Source organism: Bos mutus, chromosome 10 (genome assembly GCF_027580195.1).
Source record: "Bos mutus isolate GX-2022 chromosome 10, NWIPB_WYAK_1.1, whole genome shotgun sequence".
Classification (NCBI taxonomy): Eukaryota; Metazoa; Chordata; class Mammalia; order Artiodactyla; family Bovidae; genus Bos; species Bos mutus.
This window is the reverse complement of record NC_091626.1, coordinates 93,118,583-93,131,126: the sequence shown is the minus strand read 5'-3', so window position 1 is coordinate 93,131,126 and position 12,544 is coordinate 93,118,583. Positions and strand designations below refer to the sequence as shown.

Sequence of the window (12,544 nt, the reverse complement as noted above, 5' to 3'; positions counted from 1 at the left end):
AGCCTCAAAGGCTGAGGGAGCCGGCAGGAGCGGAGAGGCACTCGGGGGAGCAGCGGGAGAGGCGACAACCGGAGCAGAGCGGAGTTCTGTGGGGACGCGCAGGCCCTGAGGGAGGCGGGCTCGGTTAATAAAATTCATTCCGGAGAGCATCCCGGGTCTGAGGTGGAGTCCCGGAAGGTCATGAATTACCTTTCCAAGCAGAGAAGAACCATGCAGGGTATTAAAAGAAAGCGAGACCCAGAGCCGAAATACACGCAAGCCTTGCGGGGCGCCTGGCCTCCATAGTCAGCAAAAGGCTGGGATCTTATCCCACCCCCGCCCACCACTCTCCCCCAACAACCTCACAGAAACTAACCGCTGGGCTCCTCTTCTTCAGGACTCTCAGCTGCCTCCTTCTTACATGGCTGACATCATCTCTGGTCCTCCCCCAAACAAGCGGGTCTTTCTCTGGTCAGACAGTTAGCTTCCCTCTGCTCCCCCAGACACAATGGGAAGGCCTCAGTCCAAGCTCTGAGGGAAGACATTTGAAGGACAGGGGAAATAAAGGTTCCGGAAATCAAGGTTTTTTTTTTTTTTTCCATGTTCGAAATTATGCATATCCTGCAGGATCCGCATAATGGGTCCAATTCAGCCTCGTGGCCTTGGCCTTGCCACAAAATCACTGTGTCCCTGGAAGAAGGTCAGTGCACAACACGATGAGTGAACAGGAAGCTTCCTGCAGATAATAGCGCCTTAATTTTTTTTTTTAATTTCGGGGATGAACTTTGCTCTTTCAACTTGGCTGCATGCATTTGCAAATGTATTCTAAGCACACCCACACACTTGAAAATGCACATTGGCCTTGTCTCTGAGACAATCTGTGTAACAATTTTAGGTGACAGCGAAGCTGACATCTACATTCCTCCTGGTGCGTGGTACAATTTAGAAGTCTGAGGAGGTAAAACATTAAGTTAGGAAAATTCTGTGCAACTGGCCCACTTCAGAAACACTACTGCTAAAGCACAACACGGGAATAAAACACACCTGGTGTAGATCCATTTTCAAAAATGTTTCTTTGAGAGAAAAACATAAAGATTCAATTTTGATTTGAACAGATCCATCAGAATCTTTTTTTTAAAAAGCACTTTGGTTCCTCTCATGGTTTAACAGAATATCTTTGCATTTACTTCAGAGTTCAGCAAATGAGTTTTCAGTTAAGTTTGTTTTTTTTTTTTGACATTTTTTACCATGTAATTCAGACTGATCACACAGCATTTTCAAACCGGAACAATATTTCCAAGGTGTGAACAGTATTCCTACGCTAATTTAAGTCCAAAGTGTAAGTGTTCCATGGGTTTCCCTTGTGGCTCACCTGGTGAGGAATCTGGCTGCAATGCGGGAGGCCTGGGTTCGATCCCTGGGTTGGGAAGATCCCCTGGAGAAGGGAAAGGCTACCCACTCCAGTATTCTGGCCTGGAGAATTCCATGGACTGTATAGTCCATGGGATAGCAAAGAGTCAGACACAACTGAGTGACTTTCACTTTACTTTAAAGTGTTCGACGTTCAGTTCAGTTCAGTCACCCCAGTCGGTGTCCGACTCTTTGCAACGCCATGAACTGCACACCAGGCTTCCCTGTCCATCACCAACTCCCAGAGCTTGCTCAAACTCATATCCATTGAGTCGGTGATGCCATCCAAACATCTCATCCTCTGTAGTCCCCTTATCCTCCCACTTTCAGTCTTTCCCAGCAGCAGGGTCTTTTCCAATGAGTCAGTTCTTTCTTTGCCTCAGGTGGCCAAAGTATCGGAGTTTCAGCTTCAACATCAGTCCTTCCAGTGAATATTCAGGGCTGATTTCCTTTAGGATGGACTGGTTGGATTTCCTTGCAGTCCAAGGGACCCACCACAGTCTTCTCCAACACCACAGTTCAAAAGCACCAATTCTTTTGCATTCAGCTTTCTTTATGGTCCAACTCTCACATCCAAACATGACTTCTGGACATTATTTGTTCTAATAAAAAATCTAAAGAGAATATTTTGAAAGTGAAAGAGGAGAGTGAAAAAGTTGGCTTAAAGCTCAACATTAAGAAAACTAAGATCATGGCATCCAGTCCCATCACTTCATGGCAAATAGATGGGGAAACAGTGGAAACAGTGGCTGACTTTATTTTGGGGGGCTCCAAAATCATTGCAGATGGTGACTGCAGCCATGAAATTAAAAGACACTTACTTCCTGGAAGAAAAGTTATGACCAACCTAGACAGCATATTAAAAAGCAGAGACATTACTTTGCTAACAAAGGTCCGTCTAGTCAAGGCTATGGTTTTTCCAGTAGTCATATATGGATGTGAGAGTTGGACTATAAAGAAAGCTGAGCACCGAAGAACTGATGCTTTTGAACTGTGGTGTTGGAGAAGACTCTTGAGATTCCCTTGGAGATCCAACCAGCAGTCCATCCTAAAGGAGATCAGTCCTGGGTGTTCATTGGAAGGACTGATGTTGAAGCTGAAACTCCAATACTTTGGCCACCTGATGCCAAGAGCTGACTCATTGGAAAAGACTCTGATGCTGGGAAAGACTGAGGGCAGGAAGAGAAGGGGACAACAGAGGATGAGATGGTTGGATGGCATCACCGACTCAATGGACATAAGTTTGAGTAAGCTCCGGGAGTTGGTGATAGACAGGGAGGCCTGGCGTGCTGCAGTCCATGGGGTTGCAAAGAGTCAGACACAACTGAGTGACTGAACTGAACTGAACTGAAAGAGAATACTTGGGCTTCCCAGGTGGCCCAGTGGTAAAGAAGTGAAGTGAAAGTCGCTCAGTTGTTTCTGAGTCTTTGCAACCCCATGCATTATACAGTCCATGGAATTCTCTAGGCCAGAATACTGCAGTGGGTAGCCTTTCCCCTCTCCAGGGGATCTTCCCAACCCAGGGACCAAACCCAGGTCTTCTGCATTGCAGGTAGATTCTTTACCAGCTGAGCCACAAGGGACGCCAAAGAATCCCCCTGCAAAGGCAGAAGATGCAGGAGACTCGGGTTCATTGCCTGGGTCAGAAAGATCCCCTGGAAGAGAAAATGATAATCCACTCCAGTGTTCTTGCCTGGATAACCCTGTGAGACAGAGGAGCCTGGTGGGCTACAGTCCATGTGGTCACAAAGAGTAGGACACAACTGAGAACACACTCACACACACACACACACACACACACACATGTACACAAAGAGAATATGTATCAACATGGCTTGAGCCAAACTGATCTTAAGTCAGATATGTGAATTTCACATTGGCCTTCACCAAATTTCAGGGGTTTTAACAGAGGAAACAACTTTTCCAAAAGATTCAAGAGGCATGATTTTATATGCCCTTTCATTCCTAACATCATCAGGTCCAGGGAACTGGTGCCCATTCTTTTTCCTGTATATGTGTTTTTAGAAAGGCTCCATATTTTATCTATATTTTTTATCCATATTTTTCTGAAAAAGATCACACAGCCCCTTTTTCCCAGACCAACCATAATGGCACTCCACATTCTGCCCTCGCTGATGTCCAAAGAAAGTCGTCTCCTTGATGGATTTAAGCGTTTCTGGACCTGTTTTCCTTCTAGCTGTTGCTCCTAGTTATTCAGTCACCCTTGGTACGCATCAGTGGTCAGTGAACAATGAATTAAGTGGCCAGGTCACCAGGGTGGGGACACACCACTCTCTGGCTCCTCTGAGTCCCCAGTGCAGCTTCTGGCATTCAAATGCCACAAAAATAAGAGATTTACCACTACTGACAGTCTCTTTGTCCCTTCCTTTCCCTGCCTACAGCCTCCTGCATTTTAATGAAGGCAAATTGCACATTCTCCTGCCAGGCTAAAATCCAATGCCCCCTTGGCTTTATTCTTAGGTGGCACCGCTTAAAAGAGAAATTCTTTTGTGGGGTTTTGGGAGGGTTTTTTTTTTTTTTGGTTTTCATCTCTCAGGAAAACTGTGGAGGTGCTGAGGAGCAGGGACCGAGGGAGAGGAAAGAGTGTCCCAGGGAACATTTCTCTCCCTACAGACTCCCCTGTGATTGCTTCTTTCCCAGCTTCTCTTTGCAAGCCAGGATGTTAAGGTAAGGGACAAGCTGGTGGAGTAAAGCTCCATTTTTTTGCTTCCAGGAATCCAGGCACTCATCAGTTCTCCTCTGTCACCCCCCCCGCCCCTCCCCCACCTATTTCTCTGAGGCCAAGATCATCCTTTTTCTTATAAAAGTATATTAGTAGAGAGGTCACATGGGATGAGTCCAAGACACACATTTTTCCATTTTTTCCTGACACAAAGACAGCAGATTGGAAAGTGCTAGGCATTTGCTAGAAGCAAATAGAACAGATGTTAAGGAATAAAATGAGAATAAACTGAGAAACTACAATCACATTATAGGTAAGAGTCAGTTTCCATGGGTGATGCTTATGTGACTGGGAAGAGGGCTGAAGTCAAAAAAATCAGTTTCCATGGAAACTTTGTTCTTGTGGAACGTCACACCCTGCCTGCATGCGTGGGGCTGTAAACTTTGGAGGTAAAGCATTGTGGCTACCACAGAACATGCACTTAATAAATGGCCTGCCCTATTAGAGGTGCTCCCCTAGACCAGCTTGACTTACTCAGCCTGCCTCCACATAGAGAGGAGGGGTATAGATGTATACTTATGGACACTTGCTCCTTGGGAGAAAAGCTATGACCAACCTAGACAGCTTATTAAAAAGCAGAGATAGATATCACTTTTCTGACAAAGGTCCATATAATCAAAGCTATGGTTTTTCCAGTAGTCATGTATGGATGTGAGAGTTGGACCATAAAGGAGGCTGAGCGCCTGTTGGGGGCCAGAGTGAGGTACTCCGCCCGTGACAAAGGTCATGAGGAAGGAGGCTCGACATACGCAAAGGCGGGATCGAGCCTCAGGAGTCCCCCTGGAAATCCTCGAGCGTCTACCCCCATAACCAGAGCCTGCCTACTTTACTACTTTGTGCTCTTACCTACACCTCTGACTTTACGGGGGGCTGTCCCCCACCACCTCTTTCGGAGAAGGAGTTAACCTAGAGCTCTAGTCAATAAAAACTCTTGGGTGTGACAAGAGTGTTTTAACCTACAAACTCCTCTGAAGTTTCTCTAGCCTGCCTGACAGGCTCGTCGGGCCACATGTGATTGCTCACAGCCTCCCAACCGTGAGAGGCACGAGATGCTTTAAACCCTCTAAAAACAGGTTCTTTAGAGAAGTTAGAAAACTATAAGTATAGTGGGCTAATTAGAAATTGTGTTGGTGAAGGGTTTTTCATTTGTTGAGCCAATGTTTGTTGCTAAGTCTCCATATCCCCTGCCCTTACACACATTAATGAATATATAGAAGGAATAAGTATTAACCTTTGATATTAATCATGTTAGACCTTAGGCTAAATAAATTCTTTCCTTAACTAAAACCCACTACACCCTCACCCTGTAGGAATGTAACTTTATTTGGGTGTAACTTTATTTATCTGTTTTGAGAATAATCAGCCCTGGAGAAATAAGTGTCCTGATTGACTGACCACTGTCACAAGGAGAAGGTCGTAAATTGTCAGCAGGCCCCCCTGGCCAGAAGATGATGTAACACCCCTAAGACCTCTGTATACATTTGTCTGAAGCACCTGACTTTAATAAAAGTCAGGACTGCTGTCCCCACGTGACTTTTGTATAACATCTCAGTGTATAAAAACAGACTCTGGAAAATAAAGAATTGGGATCAGTTTCTCGGAAATACTGGTCTCCCCATGTCGCTCTCTCTCTCACCCTGGTTGAGTCTCCATCTGGAGCGCGGAACCCACCATGCTTACTAATTATGCCTGGGCTTCTAAGATCCGACCGGGGAGGCCTCAGTGTCTCCTCTCCTTCGGGAGAACGGAAGGACGCCTGCGGCCTATGTAAGTGGTGCAAACTTCTTGTCTTGAAGTTTTATTGGTCTCCCGCGTAAACCAAGCTACTCAGCCTCTTTTCTCCACTGAATTTTCCTACTGAGCTATCCTCATCCTATTACTCTTTATATCTTTGATAAAATATTTAAATAAATAGGTCGCCGACGCCGTCCCCGCTTCGAATACCCTGGATCAGCCGGGGCAGGACCCCGGCAAGCGCCGAAGAATTGATGCTTTTGAATTGTGGTGTTGGAGAAGACTCTTGAGAGTTCTTTGGATTGCAAGGAGATCCAACCAGTCCATCCTAAAGGAGATCAGTCCTGGGTGTTCATTGGAAGGACTGTTCCTGAAGCTGAAGATCCAATATTTTGGCCACCTCATGTGAAGAGCCAACTCCTTAGAAAAGGTGCTGGAAAAGATTGAAGGCAGGAGGAGAAAAGAGGGTACAGGATGAGACAGTTAGATAGGACCACCTATCTGGAGATAATGGAGAGGAGGAGAGAGGAGCCTGGCCTGCTGTGGTCCATGGGGTTGCAAACAGTCAGACATGACTGGGCGATTGAACAACAATGTGGCTGATTCACAATGTTGTACAGCACAAACACAGCCCTGTAAGCAATTATATTCCAATAAATAAAAGAAAAGGCAAGAAAGTTAAACAAGAGATTCTTTTTTTTTAAGTTAAAAAAAAAAGAAAGAAAAGTGGAGGGAGGGAAAGAAAGGGGGAAAATATTTTAGAAACTTGGTATTTAAAGTAACCATGGCTGCTGCACCAAAAACCTGGTGTGTTCAAACAGCAGAAAGTTGTTCTCTCATAGTTCCAGAAGCTAGGAGACTGAACTCTGAATCACTGGGCCAAAGTTAAGATGTCAACAGGGCAAGGCTTCCTCCAGAGGCTCGAGGAGAGAATCTGTTCCTTGTGTCTTCCAGCATCTGGTGGCCACTGGCATTCCTTGGCTACAGCCTCCTCACTCCAGTTCTCAGGGCCAGCATCTTCAAATCCCTTTCTGTTCTGCCTTCACACTGCCTTCTCTATGTGAGCAACATCTCCCCCATGTCCCTCTTATTTATGTATGATTATACTGCGGACCCACCCAGATAATCCAACACAATTTCCTTATCTCAAAATCTTTAGCTTAATCCATGAGCAAAAATCCCTTCTACAAATAAGACAAGGTTCACAGGTTCCAGGGCCGAGGACCTGACGGCTTTAGGGCCCACTATTCAGGCTACCACACCAGGAAAACTCAGTATTACCCAACGAACAGAGCCAGCAGCAGCGACTACAAGAAGTCTCGGTCTGTTTCTATCACGGTGAAGATACTTGCTGTAAAACACGGCACCACTGTCGTGTAATGCCTGCAATTAATGTATGTGATGTTGCTGACATAGCACAAGTACCAGAACCTTTTGGATTCAAATTAAAACCTGAGTTGCTCAACAGCCTCCAGGATGGAAGCTGGGGAGATGTCTGCATTATCTGTGTTGAGTGCGGTGAAGCCTCACTTCTCCTGCAAGTACCCTGACCTGAGCTCTACCAACCCCTCACTCTTCCTTACTGTTAAACACAGCTTATGTGAGGAAACCCATGAAGGAGCTAGTCTAGTCGGTGAGGCTAGTTGGGGTAATAGGGATGTACCCAGCAATCCTTTACTTGGTAGGTTCCTTGATGGGCAAGAGAGGGCTCCTGGATTTTTTTTTACTTTTTATTGGAATATACTTGCTTTACAATGTTGTGTTAGTTTCTGCTGTACAGCAAAGTGAATCATCCATACATATATATATCAGTTCAGTTCAGTTGCTCAGTCATGTCTGACTCTTTGTAACCCAATGGACTGCAGCACACCAGGCCTCCCTGTCCATCACCAACTCCCAGAGCCTACTCAAACTCATGTCCATTGAGTTGGTGATGCCATCCAACCATCTCATCCTCTGTCGTCCCCTTCTCTTCCCACCTCAATTTTTCCCAGCATCAGGGTCTTTTCAGGTATGGTAGTGATGGTGGTTTAGTCACTAAGTCGTGCCCAGCTCTTGCGACCTCATGGACTGTAGCCCGCCAGGCTCCTCTGTCCATGGGATTTTCCAGGCAAGAATACTGGAGTGGGTTGCCATTTCATTCTCCAGGGGATCTTCCCAACCCAGGAATCGAACCCAGGTCTCTTGCATTGCAAGCAGGCAGATTCTTTACCAACTGAGCTATGAGGGAAGCCCTCATACATTCCCAGTGTATACACATATCCCCTCTTTTATAGAATTCCTTCCCATTGAGGTCATCACAGAGCACTAAGCAGAGTTTCCTATGCGTAGGCTGTCATTAGCTATCTATTTTATACATAGTAGTATATGTATATGTCAATCCCAATCTCCCAGTCCATTCCACCTCCCCTTCCCCCACATTGGTATCCATAAACTTGTTCTCTACATCTCTAGTTCTGCTTTGCAAATAAGTTCATCTGTATCATGTTTCTAGATTCCACGTATAAGCAATATTATACATTTGCTTTTCTCTTTCTGACTCACTTCACTCTGTGTGACAGACTCTAGGTCCGTCCATGTCTCTGCAAATGACCCAATGTCATTCCTTTTCGTGGCTGAGTGATGTTCATGGCAGCACTACGTGCAATATAGCCAGGACACAGAACCAGCCTAAATGTCCACCAACAGAGGAATGGATGAAGATGTGGTACATCTATACAAGGGTCCTTGGATTTACTACCATTTTCTTTGCCACCCTGTGGCTCTGCACAGTCCTCCAGGTACTTGGGTCTCTGAGCTAGAAACACGGGCTGAGGCAGGCCTGATCCTACACGTCCAGCCTCACATCTGCTGGGAAACCAGTTGATAAGACTCTTTCTGCAGAGGAGAGTCCCACCTCCACAGAGCTCAGTTAAATGTTCATCCATGGAAACAGATGGAATTAGTAATGAATGTCTGAGCCAATGTTCTCAGGCCAAAATTATGCTTTCAACACATTTCAAAGTTGTCATTTCTTGATTCGTTCTCTAGTAACATCAATAAATCCCCTGTCCTTAGTACAATGCAAGGCTAGCACAAGGGTGAGGCAAGGGAGGCACTCACTGTGGGTGCAAAATTTAAAAGATAACTTAAATAATTCAGTAATTAAATAATATTTTAAATGCAACATTTAAAAAATATAGACTCAGCCAACCGCAGCCTATAGGCTAGCTATCTATTTCTGTATGCAGAATTTTACTGGAAAAAGAGCTAGGATTAGGGTGGAGTATGGCAGTCATCCAGGTTTTAGTTGGATTTTGTCTTTAGTCTTTAAAATGCTGATATTTTGTTCATTAAGGAATTTTTTTTGCATTGTTTTTTACTTTTTCAAATAATTTTGGCTTTTAAATTTATTTTTTTAATCACAATATTTTCAAGCCTAATTTTTTCAAGATAGCTATTTTTCTTAAGACAACCATTATATCTCGATACAGAGCACAAATATTTTATATATATTTCCCAATTTATCACAGAGAATAGTAAAAAGATGTACTTACAAATCCAGATTCAATAAAATTAGTCTTTACCACTTTGCCAAGGATATTAATGAAATTAACTTTATTTTTTACTATATGTACACAGTAGCCATAAGTTTATTTGCCATTACTTTTATACTATTAATGCAAATGCCAATATAATAAAAAAGGCAAAAAGCATCTTAGACTTCTTATGAAAATATTTTTGATCCTACACATCCCTTGATAGGATCTTAGGAAAACCCAGAGATCTATAGATCACACTTTGAAAACTGCTGACTTAAAGGATAAGGTTTTAATGATTTAAAGTTAAAACCATTAAAGGTCAAAACCATTATCAATAACGAGCTAAGGTCCTCAGTCAGATGGGGGCAACATAATTATGACTAACTCCAAAGTTAGCTTTGCAGAAACAAGCCGAGAAGAGTTAAAGTAAATTGATCCATCTGTCGTATAACCAGTTCTGAGCAATTAGGAAATCTTTAAAGCTCAAGGTATGCACAAGATGTGAAAGAATCTGAATGCTTTGAAAATAATCAGTGATCAAGCCGGCAGGGCCATTTTAGGGCAACCGAGCAGAGAAAACTGCCCACCGCCTTCGTTTCTCGCCTCTGCTGTCTCCTGGGAATGAGGCAGCAAAGGAAACTATCTCAGTAGCAGGAAGATCGAGGCAAATATACCACACAGGGCACCCCTAGGCTGTTCAAAGGTCCTGGAGCCAGTCTGCCTGGTGGGAAACTCTCTTGCCACTTCCTAACATATAACTGTAGGCATATTCCCAAACCACTATCTGTCCCAGTCTCCTCATGGGTATTCAGTTCAGTTCAGTCGCTCAGTTGCGTCTGACTCTTTGCGACCCCATGAATTGCAGCACGCCAGGCCTCCCTGTCCATCACCAACTCTCGGAGTTCACTCAAACTCACGTCCATCGAGTCAGTGATGCCATCCAGCCATCCCATCCTCTGTCATCCCCTTCTCCTCCTGCCCCCAATCCCTCCCAGCATCAGAGTCTTTTCCAATGAGTCAACTCTTCGCATCAGGTGGCCAAAGTACTGGAGTTTCAGCTTTAGCATCATTCCTTCCAAAGAACACCCAGGACTGATCTCCTTTAGAATGGACTGGGTCTCCTTGCAGTCCAAGGGACTCTCAAGAGTCTTCTCCAACACCACAGTTCAAAAGCATCAATTCTTCGGCACTCAGCTTTCTTCACAGTCCAACTCTCACATCCATACATGACTACTGGAAAAACCATAGCCTTGACTAGACGGACCTTTATTACAAATATAATATTAAATACCTTCCTCCTATGACTCTTGTAAATAGGTCATGAGATGATGTAGAAAAGCACTGAGCACAGTGCCCAAAAGAGTAAATATTTAGTAAATGTAACATTAAAAACAAACCTACTGGGACTTCCCTGGCAGGCCAGTGCCTGGGACTTCACCTTCCAACACAGGGGGTTTGGGTGTGATCCCTGGTTGGGGGACTAAGATCCCACAGGTCTCATGGCCCAAAAAAGCAAACGTAAAACAGAAGCAATACTGTAACAAACTCAACAAAGATGTTTAAAATGGTCCACATCAGAAAAAAAAACAACTTAAAAAAAAAAACCTTCTGTACCAATTCATTGCCCTGTGTTCAGTAACTTTTCCCCACCAGCACAAATGCTCAACCCATTGTCTTATTGGTGTTAGGTGTTCTGTAAAGGTTAAATCCTCCTTCCAGCCAGGTTGGGAAGCCTGTCTGGACCTGTCATTTATTTCATCCATGCTGCTTTGAGCATCATGGGTTTTTCACCAACAATTCACTGAGAAAAATGATGCTTAAATACTAAAAAATATAATAATATGCAAATTGTTATATAGAAATGAAAATTTTATATGATAGAATCATGCTTGATATTTGTTTAATGATGTTGAAAACCCATGTGAAAAAGGGATTGTTTTAAAAAATCCAAACTAGCAAAACATTTAATCCATCATGAGAAAAACATCCCTTTTTCTAGGTTTCTGTGGTAGAAAAAATGTTTGCTCCCCTACAAACATGTCTACATCCTAATCCTCAGAACCTGTGACAATGTCCTCTTACATAGCAAGAGACTTTGCAGAAGTGATTAGGTTAAAAAACCTGGAGATGGGGAAATTATCCTGGATTATCCTCGTGGGCCCAGCATCATCACAAGAGCCCTTAGAAACAGGAGAGGAAGGCAGAAGTCAGCCAGGGGACGACCTGACGCCTGAAGAAAAGCACAGAGAGAAGCAACACTGCTGCGTTTGGAGACTGAGGGAGAGGCCACGTGCCAGAAACACGGGCAGCCTCCCGGAGCTGGAAAGGGCAGGTGAACAGAGGCTTCCCCAGGGCCTGCTGAAAGGAGCGCAGATCAGCAGCTTGATTTCAGCTCGGTGACATCCACGTCAGACTTCTGAGCTACAGAATTACAAGACAATCAAGCCGTGTGGGCTCCTATGTATAAAATAGATAACTAATGGGAACTCCACCCGGTGCTCTGCGCTTAGTCACTCAGTTGGGTTTGACTGTTTTGCGACCCCCTGGACTGTAGCCCGCCAGGCTCCTCTGTCCATGGGATTCTCTAGGCAAGAATCCTGGAATGGGTCGCCAGTCCCTCCTACAGAGGATCTTCCCGACCCAGGGATTGAACCCAGGTCTCCTGCATGGCAGGTGGATCCTTCACCGTCTGAGCCCCCAGGGAAGCCCACACTCAGAGCACTTTGCTGCACCCACGCTTGGCGATCTGCGGTGACCTAAATGGGAAGGAAATTCAAAAAAAGAGGGGACATATGTATGTCCGGCCGATTCACTCTGCTGCACAGCAGAAACTGACACAGCAGTGTAAACAGCTGTGCTCCAGTATGTTTTTTTTTTTTTTTATGTGGTACATGTATGCAATGGAATACTACTCAGCTGTAAAAAAAGGATGAAACATGCCATGTGCAGCAACATGGACGCAACCAGAGATTATCGCACTAAGTGAAACAAGTCTCAAAGAAAGACAAACGCCATAGGCTATCACTCATATGTGGAATCTAAAATATGACACAAGTGAATCTACCTACAAAACAGAAGCAGACTCCCAGGCACACAGAACAGACGTGCGGTTGCTACGGGGGAAGGGGAGAGGGAGAAGGAAGGACTGAGAGTTTGG

At 44.6% G+C, this 12,544-nt stretch overlaps 1 protein-coding gene across 6 annotated transcripts in view; it reads right to left on the bottom strand.

Moving 5' to 3' along the window:
* The window catches only part of STON2 (stonin 2), a 184,604-nt gene that overhangs the window by 117,007 nt on the left and 55,053 nt on the right, over nt 1-12,544 (bottom strand). The window contains exon 1 of one of the 6 annotated variants that reach the window (XM_070378425.1): nt 356-685. The exons of the other annotated variants lie outside the window; for them this stretch is intronic. The gene's annotated coding sequence lies outside the window, so the exon portion shown is untranslated. Of the gene's footprint in view, nt 1-355; nt 686-12,544 lie in introns of those variants that run through there. 6 annotated transcript variants of the gene reach the window in all.